The sequence below is a fragment of the Palaemon carinicauda genome, chromosome 5 (assembly GCF_036898095.1).
Source record: "Palaemon carinicauda isolate YSFRI2023 chromosome 5, ASM3689809v2, whole genome shotgun sequence".
NCBI lineage: Eukaryota > Metazoa > Arthropoda > Malacostraca > Decapoda > Palaemonidae > Palaemon > Palaemon carinicauda.
The window spans coordinates 83,615,637-83,626,938 of NC_090729.1; positions in this window are offsets into that span (position 1 = coordinate 83,615,637).

Below are 11,302 nucleotides of genomic sequence, written 5' to 3' on the forward strand. Positions count from 1 at the left end.
TTCAATCAATGTAAATATCACCAACGAATGATATTTAATACCGAAATCTATCTTGGGAATATATATCCATTTGGAATTCATTTTATGGTAACAGCTTCTGGCCGGGTGGAGATTCAAACCACCACTTGTTCGGCTGGAAACCATGCCTGCAGTGACTACACCGACTGAGCTATCAAGAGAGTTTGAAGTTTATGATAAGTCCTCGTATATATTCCTGTCGAATTCAGGAATATATTCATACACTTGAAATAAACCCATCCCCAACATGATAGCTGAATCGTAAGTTTGTCAATACGTGGTAATTATAAATGAATATATATCACAAGCACACGTGATTTCAATCAATGTAAATATCACCCACTGATGGCAATTAATACCGAATTCTATCTTGGGAATATACATCCACTTGGAATTCAATTTATGGTAACAGCTTCTGGCTGGGTGGAGATTCGAACCCCCACCTGTTCTGCTGGAAATCATGGAAGCAGTAACCATACTGACTGAGCTATCAAGAGAGATAAAAGTTCATGACAAGTCCTCGTACATATTCCTGTCGAATCCAGGAATCTATTCATACACTTGAAATAAACCCATCTCCAACATGAAAGCTGAATCGTAAGTTTTGCAACAAGTGGTTATTGTAAATGAATACATATCACAAACACACGTGATTTCAATCATTGTAAATATCACCCATGAATGGCAATTAATACCAAATTCTATCTTGGGAATATACATCCACTTGGAATTCATTTTATGGTAACAGCCTTTGGCCGGTTGGAGATTCGAATCCCCACTTGTTCGGCTGGAAACCATGCCCGCAGTGACCATACCGACTGAGCTATCAAGAGAGTTTGAAGTTTATGACAAGTCCTCGTACAAATTCCTGTCGAATTCAGGAATCTATTCATACACTTAAAATAAACCCATCTCCAACATGAAAGCTGAATCGTAAGTTTTGCAACAAGTGGCTATTATAAATCAATATATATCACAAGCACACGTGATTTCAATCAATGTAAATATCACATACGAATGGCATTTAATACCGAAATCTATCTTGGGAATATATATCCATTTAGAATTCATTTTATGGTAACAGCTTCTGGTCGGGTGGAGATTCGAACCCCCACCTGTTCGGCTGGAAACCATGCAAGCAGTAACCATACTGATTGAGCTATCAAGAGAGATTAAAGTTTATGACAAGTCCTAGTACATATTCCTGTCGAATTCAGGAATCTATTCATACACTTGAAATAAACCCATCTCCACCATGATAGCTGAATCGTAAGTTTTGCAACACGTGGTTATTATAAATGAATATATATCACAAGTTCACGTGATTTCAATCAATGTAAATTTCACCTAAGAATTGCATTTAATACCGAATTCTAACTTGGGAATATATATCCACTTAGAATTCATTTTATGGTAACAGCCTTTGGCCGGGTGGAGATTCAAACCCTCACTAGTTCGGCTCGAAACCATGCCCGCAGTGACCATACTGACTGAGCTATCAAGAGAGTTTAAAGTTTATGACAAGTCCTCGTACATATTCCTGTCGAATTCAGGAATCTATTCATACACATGAAATAAACCCATATCCAACATGATAGCTGAATCGTAAGTTTATGAACACGTGGTTATTATAAATGAATATATATCACAAGCACACGTGATTTCAATATATGTAAATATCACCCAGAGATGGCAATTAATACCGAATTCTATCTTGGGAATATACATCCACTTGGAATTCATTTTATGGTAACAGCTTCTAGCTGGGTGGAGATTCGAACCCCCACCTGTTCAGCTGGAAACCCTGCCTGCAGTAACCATACTGACTGAGCTATCAAGAGAGATAAAAGTTCATGACAAGTCCTCGTACATATTCTTGTCGAATCCAAGAATCTATTCATACACTTGAAATAAACCCATTTCCAACATGATAGCTGAATCATAAGTTTTTCAACACGTGGTTATTATAAATGAATATATGTTACAAGCACACGTTATTTCAATCAATGTAAATATCACCCACGAATGGCATTTGATACCGAATTCTATCTTGGGAATATACATCCACTCAGAATTCATTTAATCGTAACAGCCTCTGGCCGGGTGGAGATCCGAACCCCCACCTGTTCGGCTGGAAACCATGCCTGCTGTAACCATACCGACTGAGCTATCAAGAGAGATAAAAGTATAAGAAAAGTCCTCGTACATATTCCTGTCGAATTTAGGAATCTATTCATACACTTGAAATAAACCCATCTCCACCATGATAGCTGAATCGTAAGTTTTGCAACACGTGGTTATTATAAATGAATATATTTCACAACCACACGTGATTTCAATCAATGTAAATATCACCCAAGAATTGCATTTAATACTTGATTTTATATTGGGATTATATATCCACTTGGAATTCATTTTATGTTAACAGCCTCTGGCCGGGTGGAGATTCGAAACCCCACCTGTTCGGCTGGGAACCATGCCTGCAGTAACCATACTAACTGAGCTATCAAGAGATATTAAAGCTTATGACAAGTCTCGTATATATTCTTGTCGAATTCAGGAATCTATTTATACACTTGAAATAAACCCATCTCCACCATGATAGCTGAATCGTAAGTTTTGCAACACGTGGTTATTATAAATGAATATATATCACAAACACACGTGATTTCAATTAATGTAAATATCAAACACGAATGGCAATTAATAACGAATTCTATCTTGGGAATATACACCCACATGAAAATCATTTTATGGTAACAGCTTCTGGCCGGGTGGAGATTCAAACCCCCACCTGTTCGGCTGGAAACCATGCCTGCAGTAACCATACCGACTGAGCTATCAAGAGAGATAAAAGTTTATGACAAGTCCTCATATATATTCCTGTCGAATTCAGGAATCTATTCATGCACTTGAAATAAACCCATCACCATGATAGCTGAATCATAAGTTTTGTAACACGTGGTTATTATAAATGAATATATATTACAATCACACATGATTTCAATAAATGTAAATATCACCCACTAATGGCAATTAATACTGAATTCTATCTTCGGAATATACATCCACTTGGAATTCATTTTATGGTAACAGCTTCTGCCCTGGTGGAGATTCAATCCCCCACCTGTTCGGATGGAAACCGTGCCTGCAGTAACCATACCGACTGAGCTATCAAGAGAGATAAAATTTATGACAAGTACTCGTACATATTTCTGTCGAACTCAGGAATCTGTTCATACACTTGAAATAAACCCATTTCCACCATGGTAGCTGAATCGTTAGTTTTGCAACATATGGTTATTATAAATGGATAAATATCACAAGCACACGTGATTTCAATCAATGTAAATATCACACACGAATGGCTTTTGATACCGAATTCTATCTTGGGAATATACATCCACTTGGTATTCATTTTATGGTAACAGCTTCTGGCCGGGTGGAGATTCGAACCCCCCCCCCTATTCGATTCGAAACCAGCCTGCAGTAACCATACCAACTGAGCTATCAAGACAGATAAAAATATATGACAATTCCTCATACATATTCCTGTCGAATTCAGGAATCTATTCATACACTTGAAATAAACCCATCTCCACCATGATAGCTGAATCGTAAGTTTTGCAACACGTGGTTATTATAAATGAATATATATCACAAGCACACGTGATTTCAATCAATGTGAATATCACCCACGAATGGCATTTGATACCGAATTCTATCTTGGGAATATACATCCACTTGGAATTCATTTTATGTTAACAGCTTCTGGCCAGGTGGAGATTTGAACCCCCACCTGTTCGACTGGAAACCATGCCTGTAGTAACCATACCAACTGAGCTATCAAGAAAGATAAAAATATATGAAAAGTCCTCATACATATTCCTGTGGAATTCAGGAATCTTTTTATACACTTGAAATAAACCCATCTCCACCATGATAGCTGAATCGTAAGTTTTGCAACACTCGGATATTATAAATGAATATATATCACAAGCACACGTGATTTATATCAATATAAATATCACCTACGAATGGCATTTAATACCGAAATCTATCTTGGGAATATATATCCACTTGGAATTCATTTTATGGTAACAGCCTCTGGCTGGGTGGAGATTCGAACCCCCACCTGTTCGTCTGGAAACCACGCCTGCAGTAACCATACCGACTGAGCTATCAAGAGAGATTAAAGTTTATGACGATTCCTCGTACATATTCCTGAAGAATTCAGGAATCTATTCTTACACTTGGAATAAACTCATCTCCACCATGATAGCTGAATCGCAAGTTTTGCAACACGTAGTTATTATAAATGAATATATATCACAAGCTCACGTGATTTCAATCAATGTAAATATCACCTATGAATGGCATTTAATATCAAATTCTATCTTGGGAATATACATCCACTTGGAATTCATTTATGGTTACAGCTTCTGACTGGGTGGAGATTCGAACCCCCACCTGTTTGGCTGGAAACCATGCCTGCAGTAACCATACCGACTGAGCTATCAAGCGAGATAAAAATTTATGACAAGTCATCGTACATATTCCTCTCGAATTCAGGAATCTATTCATACACTTGAAATAAACCCATCTCCACCATAATAGCTGAATCGTAAGTTTTGCAACACTTGATTATTATAAATAAATATATATTAAAAGCACACTAGATTTCAATCAATTTAATTATCACCTACAAATGGCAATTATTACCAAATTCTATCTTGGGAATATACATCCACTTGGAATTCATTTTATGGTAACAGCTTCTGGCCGAGTAGAGATTCGAACCCCTACTTTTTCGGCTGGAAACCATGCCTGCAGTAACCATATCAACTGAGCTATCTAGCGAGATAAAAGTTTATGACAAGTCCTCGTACATATTCCTGTCGAATTCAGGAATCTATTCATACACTTGAAATAAACCCATCTCCACCATTATAGCTGAATCGTCAGTTTTGCAACACGTGGTTATTATAAATTAATATATATCACAAGCTCACGTGATTTCAATCAATGTAAATATCACTCAAGAATTTCATTTAATACTTAATTCTATCTTGGGAATATATATCCACTTGAAATTCATTTTATGGAAACAGCCTCTGGCCGGGTGGAGATTCGAGGCCCCACCTGTTCGGCTGGAAACCATGCCTGCAGTAAACATACCGACTGAGCTATCAAGAGAGATAAAAGTTTATGACAAGTCCTCGTACATATTCCTGTGGAATTCAGGAATCTACTCGTACACTTCAAATAAACCCATCTCCACCATGATAGCTGAATCAATAAGTTTTGCAACACGTGGTTATTATAAATGATTATATATCACAAGCACACGTGATCTCAATCAATGTAAATATCACCTACTAATGGCATTCATTTTATGGTAACAGCTTCTGGCCGGGTGGAGATTCGAACCCCCACCTGTTCGGCTGGAAACCAAGACTGCAGTAACCATACCGACTGAGCTATCAAGAGAGATAAAAGTTTATGACAAGTCCTCATACATATTCCTGTTAAATTCAGGAATCTATTCATACACTTTAAATAAACCCATTTCCACCATGATTGCTGAATTGTAAGTTTTGCAACACATGGTTATCATAAATGAATATATATCACAAGCACACGTGATTTCAATCAATGTAAATATCACCCAAGAATTGCATTTAATACCGTATTCTATCCTGGGAATATATATCCAATTGGAAATCGTTTTATGGTAACAGCTTCTGGCCGGGTGGAGATTCGAACACCCACCTGTTCGGCTGGAAACCATGCCTGCAATAACCTTACCGGCTGAGTTATCAAGAGAGATAAAAGTTTATGACAAGTCCTCGAACATATTCCTGTCGAATTCAGGAATCTATTCATACACTTGAAATAATCCCATCTCCACCATGATAGCTGAATCGTAAGTTTTGCAACACGTGGTTATTATAAATGAATATATATCTCAAGCTCATGTGATTTCAATCAATATAAATATCACTCAAGAAATTCATTTAATACCGAATTCTATCTTGGGAATATATATCTACTTGGAATTCATTTTATGGATACAGCCTCTGGCAGGGTGGAGATTCAAGCCCCACATGCTTGGCTGGAAACCATGCCTGCAGTAACCATACCGACTGAGCTATCAAGAGAGATTAAAGTTTATGACAAGTCCTCGTACATATTCCTGTCGAAATCAGGAATCTATTCATACACTTGAAATAAACCCATCTCCACCACGATAGCTGAATTGTAAGTTTTGCAACACGTGGTTATTATAAATGAATATATATCACAAGCACAAGTGATTTCAATCAATGTAAATATCACCCAGGAATGGCATTTAATACCAATTTCTATTTTGGAATTAATTTTATGGTAACAGCTTCTGGCCGGGTGGAGATTCGAACCCCCACCTGTTCGGCAGGAAATCATGCCTGCAGTAACCATACCGACTGAGCTATCAAGAGAGATTAAAGTTTATGACAATTCCTCGTACATATTCCTGTCGAATTCAGGAATCTATTCATACACTTGAAATAAACCTATCTCCACCATGATAGCTGAATCGTAAGTTTTGCAACACGTGGTTATTATAGATGAATATATATCACAAGCACACGTGATTTCAATCAATGTAAATATCACACACGAATTGCAAATAATACCGAATTCTATCTTGGGAATATACATTCACTTGGAATTCATTTTATGATAACAGCTTCTAGCTGGGTGGAGATTCGAACCCCCACCTGTTCGGCAGGATATCATGCCTGTAGTAACCATACCGACTGAGCTATCAAGAGAGATAAAAGTTTATGACTAGTCCTCGTACATATTCCTGTCGAATTCAGGAATCTATTCATACACTTGAAGTAAACCAATCTCCACCATGATAGCTGAATCGTAAATTTTGCAACACGTGGTTATTATAAATGAATATATATCACAAGCACACGTGATTTCAATTAATGTAAATATCACCCACGATTGGCATTTGATACCGAATTCTATCTTGGGAATATACATCCACTTGGAATTTAATTTATGGTAACATCTTCTGGCCGGGTGGAGATTCAAACCCCCACCTGTTCGGCTGGAAACCATGCCTGCAGTAACCATACCGACTGAGCTATCAAGAGAGATAAAAGTATATGACAAGTCCTTGTACAAATTTCTGTCGAATTTAGGAATGGGAGGCATTGGTATAGCGTAGTTGAACTAAATCTACTCCTCAAAGAACTGAAGCCAAAGTTTCCAAACACTTACAGAAGTTATAATGCATTCGTTTGTTTACTTGAAGTTCGTATTTAGATTGTTTTCACAACGTCCTCGGGAACTTCATAGCAAGGCCAATGTTACCTATGGTCATAAAAAGAACAAATAGTCAATAATTTTTCCAAACAATGAAGATATAGCGGTCTTTAAATGATGACGTCATCCTTACTGCGTTTTTTACCTGACTGAGTTTGACAGAATCATAGTTCTCTCTCTCTCTCTCTCTCTCTCTCTCTCTCTCTCTCTCTCTCTCTCTCTCTCTCTCTCTCTCTCGAATTATATAAAACTGCCATTTATACAAATGCTATAATTCTCTCTCTCTCTCTCTCTCTCTCTCTCTCTTTCTCTCTCTCTCTCTCTCTCTCTTGAAGTTCGCATGTAGATTGTGCTTTCATAACATCCTCGGGAACTTTATAGCAATCCCAATGTTACCTAAGGTCATAAAAAGAAAAATTAGTCTATCATTTTTCCAAACAATAATGATATAGCAGTCTTTAAATTATGATGTCATATTCACTGTCGTCTGCATGACTGAGTTTGACAGAATCGTAGTTATGTTTATTTTTGCATCTCTCTCTCTCTCTCTCTCTCTCTCTCTCTCTCTCTCTCTCTCTCTCTCTCTCTCTCTCTCTCGAATTATTCAAAGCAGCCATTCATACAAATTCTATAATATCAATGTTCAACTCTCTTAGAATCAAATAATGGTTGATCTCTCTCTCTCTCTCTCTCTCTCTCTCTCTCTCTCTCTCTCTCTCTCTCTCTCTCTCTCTCTCTTCTGGCAGAAATGAAAGGCATTGGTAGAGGTAGCTAAATGAAAACTACCAGCTACGAGAACATCAGCAAAGTTTCCAAAGACATATAAAAATTATAATGTATGTGTTTATTTACCTGAAGTTCGTATGTAGATTGTGCTTCCACAACGTCTTCTGGAACTTTATAGCAATGCCAATTTTACATAAGGTGATAGAAAGAACAAAAAGTAAGTGGAGAACAAAAGAAAAAAAAAGAGTCAAGAAAGAGGGAAACATGAATAAGAGTAAAAGCTGAAACCTGCTAACTAAAACACTGGCAACAATGAGAGATCGCTGGCAACTTGTAACATAGGAATTGTAAACTTAGGGTTCAAATACCTCGTTTCGGCTGCATTTATGTAAGAATAAACAATAAAAGTTATCATAATATTATTATCTTGATTTCCTTAAGAAAAGAAGCGAAAATTTGTTGCAAATCTTTGGGAGCTCATAACTCAAAAACATACTTATTCACACTTAGGTACATTTTTCTCACCTATTTGTTGTTCGATATTAGAGAGAAAGATATAATTGAAAAGAAGAATAAAATTTCCACAATTCTGTCCGTCAAAATTTTGATTTTCTTTTTATATTTATTTTCACGATTATTTTCCTTCTAGACGAGGAAAAAAAATAAAAATTCATTAAAACAAAACAAAAAGGAAAACCAAAATTCTGTCTGACAGAATTGTTCGGTTGATAGACTAGTTTTTATGGTATAAGTTTCAATACAATTGATATTATAATAGTGGGGAAAAATGTACGTAAATATTTTTTTAAAATCATGATTTTAGCTAATAAATCCAAAAGTTTTTGATCAAATGACTTAAAATTTTTATATGATGAAGGTATTATATATGTCTAAAACATATATAGAAATGGTGTAATTTGGATCATTAGAAAAAAAAAATGGCGGACATGGCGGACGGTCCCCTTAAACCACCTGATAGACTGAATCTTTAATTACAGAGGATATCTTAATCTAGGGGAAAAGGAAATGTTATATTTTGATTTATTATTATCATTTAGATATTGAATATAATAGAGTTTTATTCCTTATTTTGTTTGCTTATTGTTTTGAATTATAAATGATTAAATCCTCTCCCATAGATTCCAATACTTTTGTACCCTTGCATCAACTATGCTTTTTTAACGTTTTATGGTGTTCCTTGTTTTGTATCTGGCCACCTTAGCTTTGCCAATGGACATTTGCTTAATAAACACAGTATTGACAATGACTTTGGTGATACGCTAACCCCAACACCTCCAACTTATAATATTCTGTTTGCTGGCTATTATTTCTGCATTGCTGTTAATGTTCAGCTATTGTTTCATAAGCTTTTTCAATAGATTTTGCATAACCTACGTCATATACAATAGTTGAGCATAACAGGATCATCAGGATCAGGATAAGTATTGAAAGTGGGGAACATGGGGAGAGGAGGAGTACCCTTGGATACAATCCAGTTTATAGCCCGTAGGCAGGAACTCGGGATTAGAAGTTATAAGGAAAAGGGAGAAAAGGAAGTACAGAAGAAAAAAGGGAGGGGCAGACCCTCGTGCTATGTTAGATAAGTTTTAGGAGACACCTGAAAGTACAGGCAACTAAGATTTACTAAGAAAAGACAGGCAGGGAGTGGAAGGGTTATTTGTTTCTCGCAATGCCTAGCCCTGATGCAAGGAGCACGTATGTCTGCCCACTATTGGACGGTGGTAAAAGTTATGATGGTTTAAAAAGTTATGATGTTTGAAATAAAAAAAAAATATTAATTTTGATTGTTGTTTCAAGGTTTTTATTTTTATTTCATTATTTTCATTTTATTTAATCATATGTTACATATCTGGGCCTGGGAGGATCACAGTTAACCTTAAGCTCTAACCTCCACCAATTATGATCATGATTACATTGAATAGTGAGATTCCTTGTGAGTGTGCATAGAATCATCATCACCAAGAGCTAGTTCATCAGATTCATTCTCTTCACCAGCATATTCTTCATCAAGAATCTCTATGATATGATCTGTGTTTAACCCGCACAAAAATTTTATCGCTCTTGAAATATCATCTGCATTTGCCCTTGCAGACAATGTTTTTCACTGTCTAATCCAGAACTATGAGTCTCTATGACTATGACTGATTGACTGATGATGGCCAGTATTGAAACTCTCTCTGACTTGATTAGTCAGGGTCCCAATTATTGTATGGAATCATATTGCCACCATACACATCTCATGGTTTATGTAAAAGGTACACGCATAACCCTACTCAATCAGCAAACCATGCGCTGCTCTCATGTGAACGTAAACACATACGTACCATGAATCATAATTTGACAGAATACACTTAACTCATGAATTCTTCTTCGTTGATTTCTAAATAAATTATCAATATACTCCAAGAAAACGCTCTTTTTTCCTTGAGAAAAACAAGAAATATTGTGTTTAATTATTTTTCCAGTTCTATCAACCTACAGTAGTGTCGCTCTTCCTTATATAGCCTTTTGTCAACAAAGATTTTTCTTGTTATTTTTCCCTTCCTACCATAAATATGCAGATGGTATATTTTATGAAGAGTTGTGATAATTTACTTCTTACTTTCCACTTAACTTCCTTTCGATATTTCCTGATTTAAGATAACATTTATTCATTAAATGTAAATCAAAGCAAAAAATTATTTAAATTCAACAAAACAACTATTTTTTTATGGGCATTTGTGTTGGATTTAATTGCTCTGTCTATGGAAAGCATTTTAATAGTAACTCCAATGATTTTTTATAAATGTAATAAATATATGTCCTAAAAATACAGAAAACAGTGCCTATAACTGGATGTAAAATAGTTTGTTTTCTAAAATTACTCTTTATGAATGATAATGGAAAACTAGGTACTCCCTAGACAGGTATAACTGCGTCTTTAGTCAGTGGTTATATTCAGATGCAGGATCCGAGGCAAGAGTCACTCTTATGTTATCTAAAGCATGGATCGCTACAACGGGTAAGATTTAGCTCTTTGCGACAAAGCAGTGATGTATTAACACCAAAATTGCCAACAATCGCCATGCTTCACACCATATTAGGAGGTTATGGACTGTGTGCTATGTTGACAGCATAAGGGTTTATCTGCATAAGCACATAAGGTCTGTGCGCATTAACCATCATCAATTTCGTATGTCACCGTAATGGGGCCTTCGTGTCCTGTGATATCAAA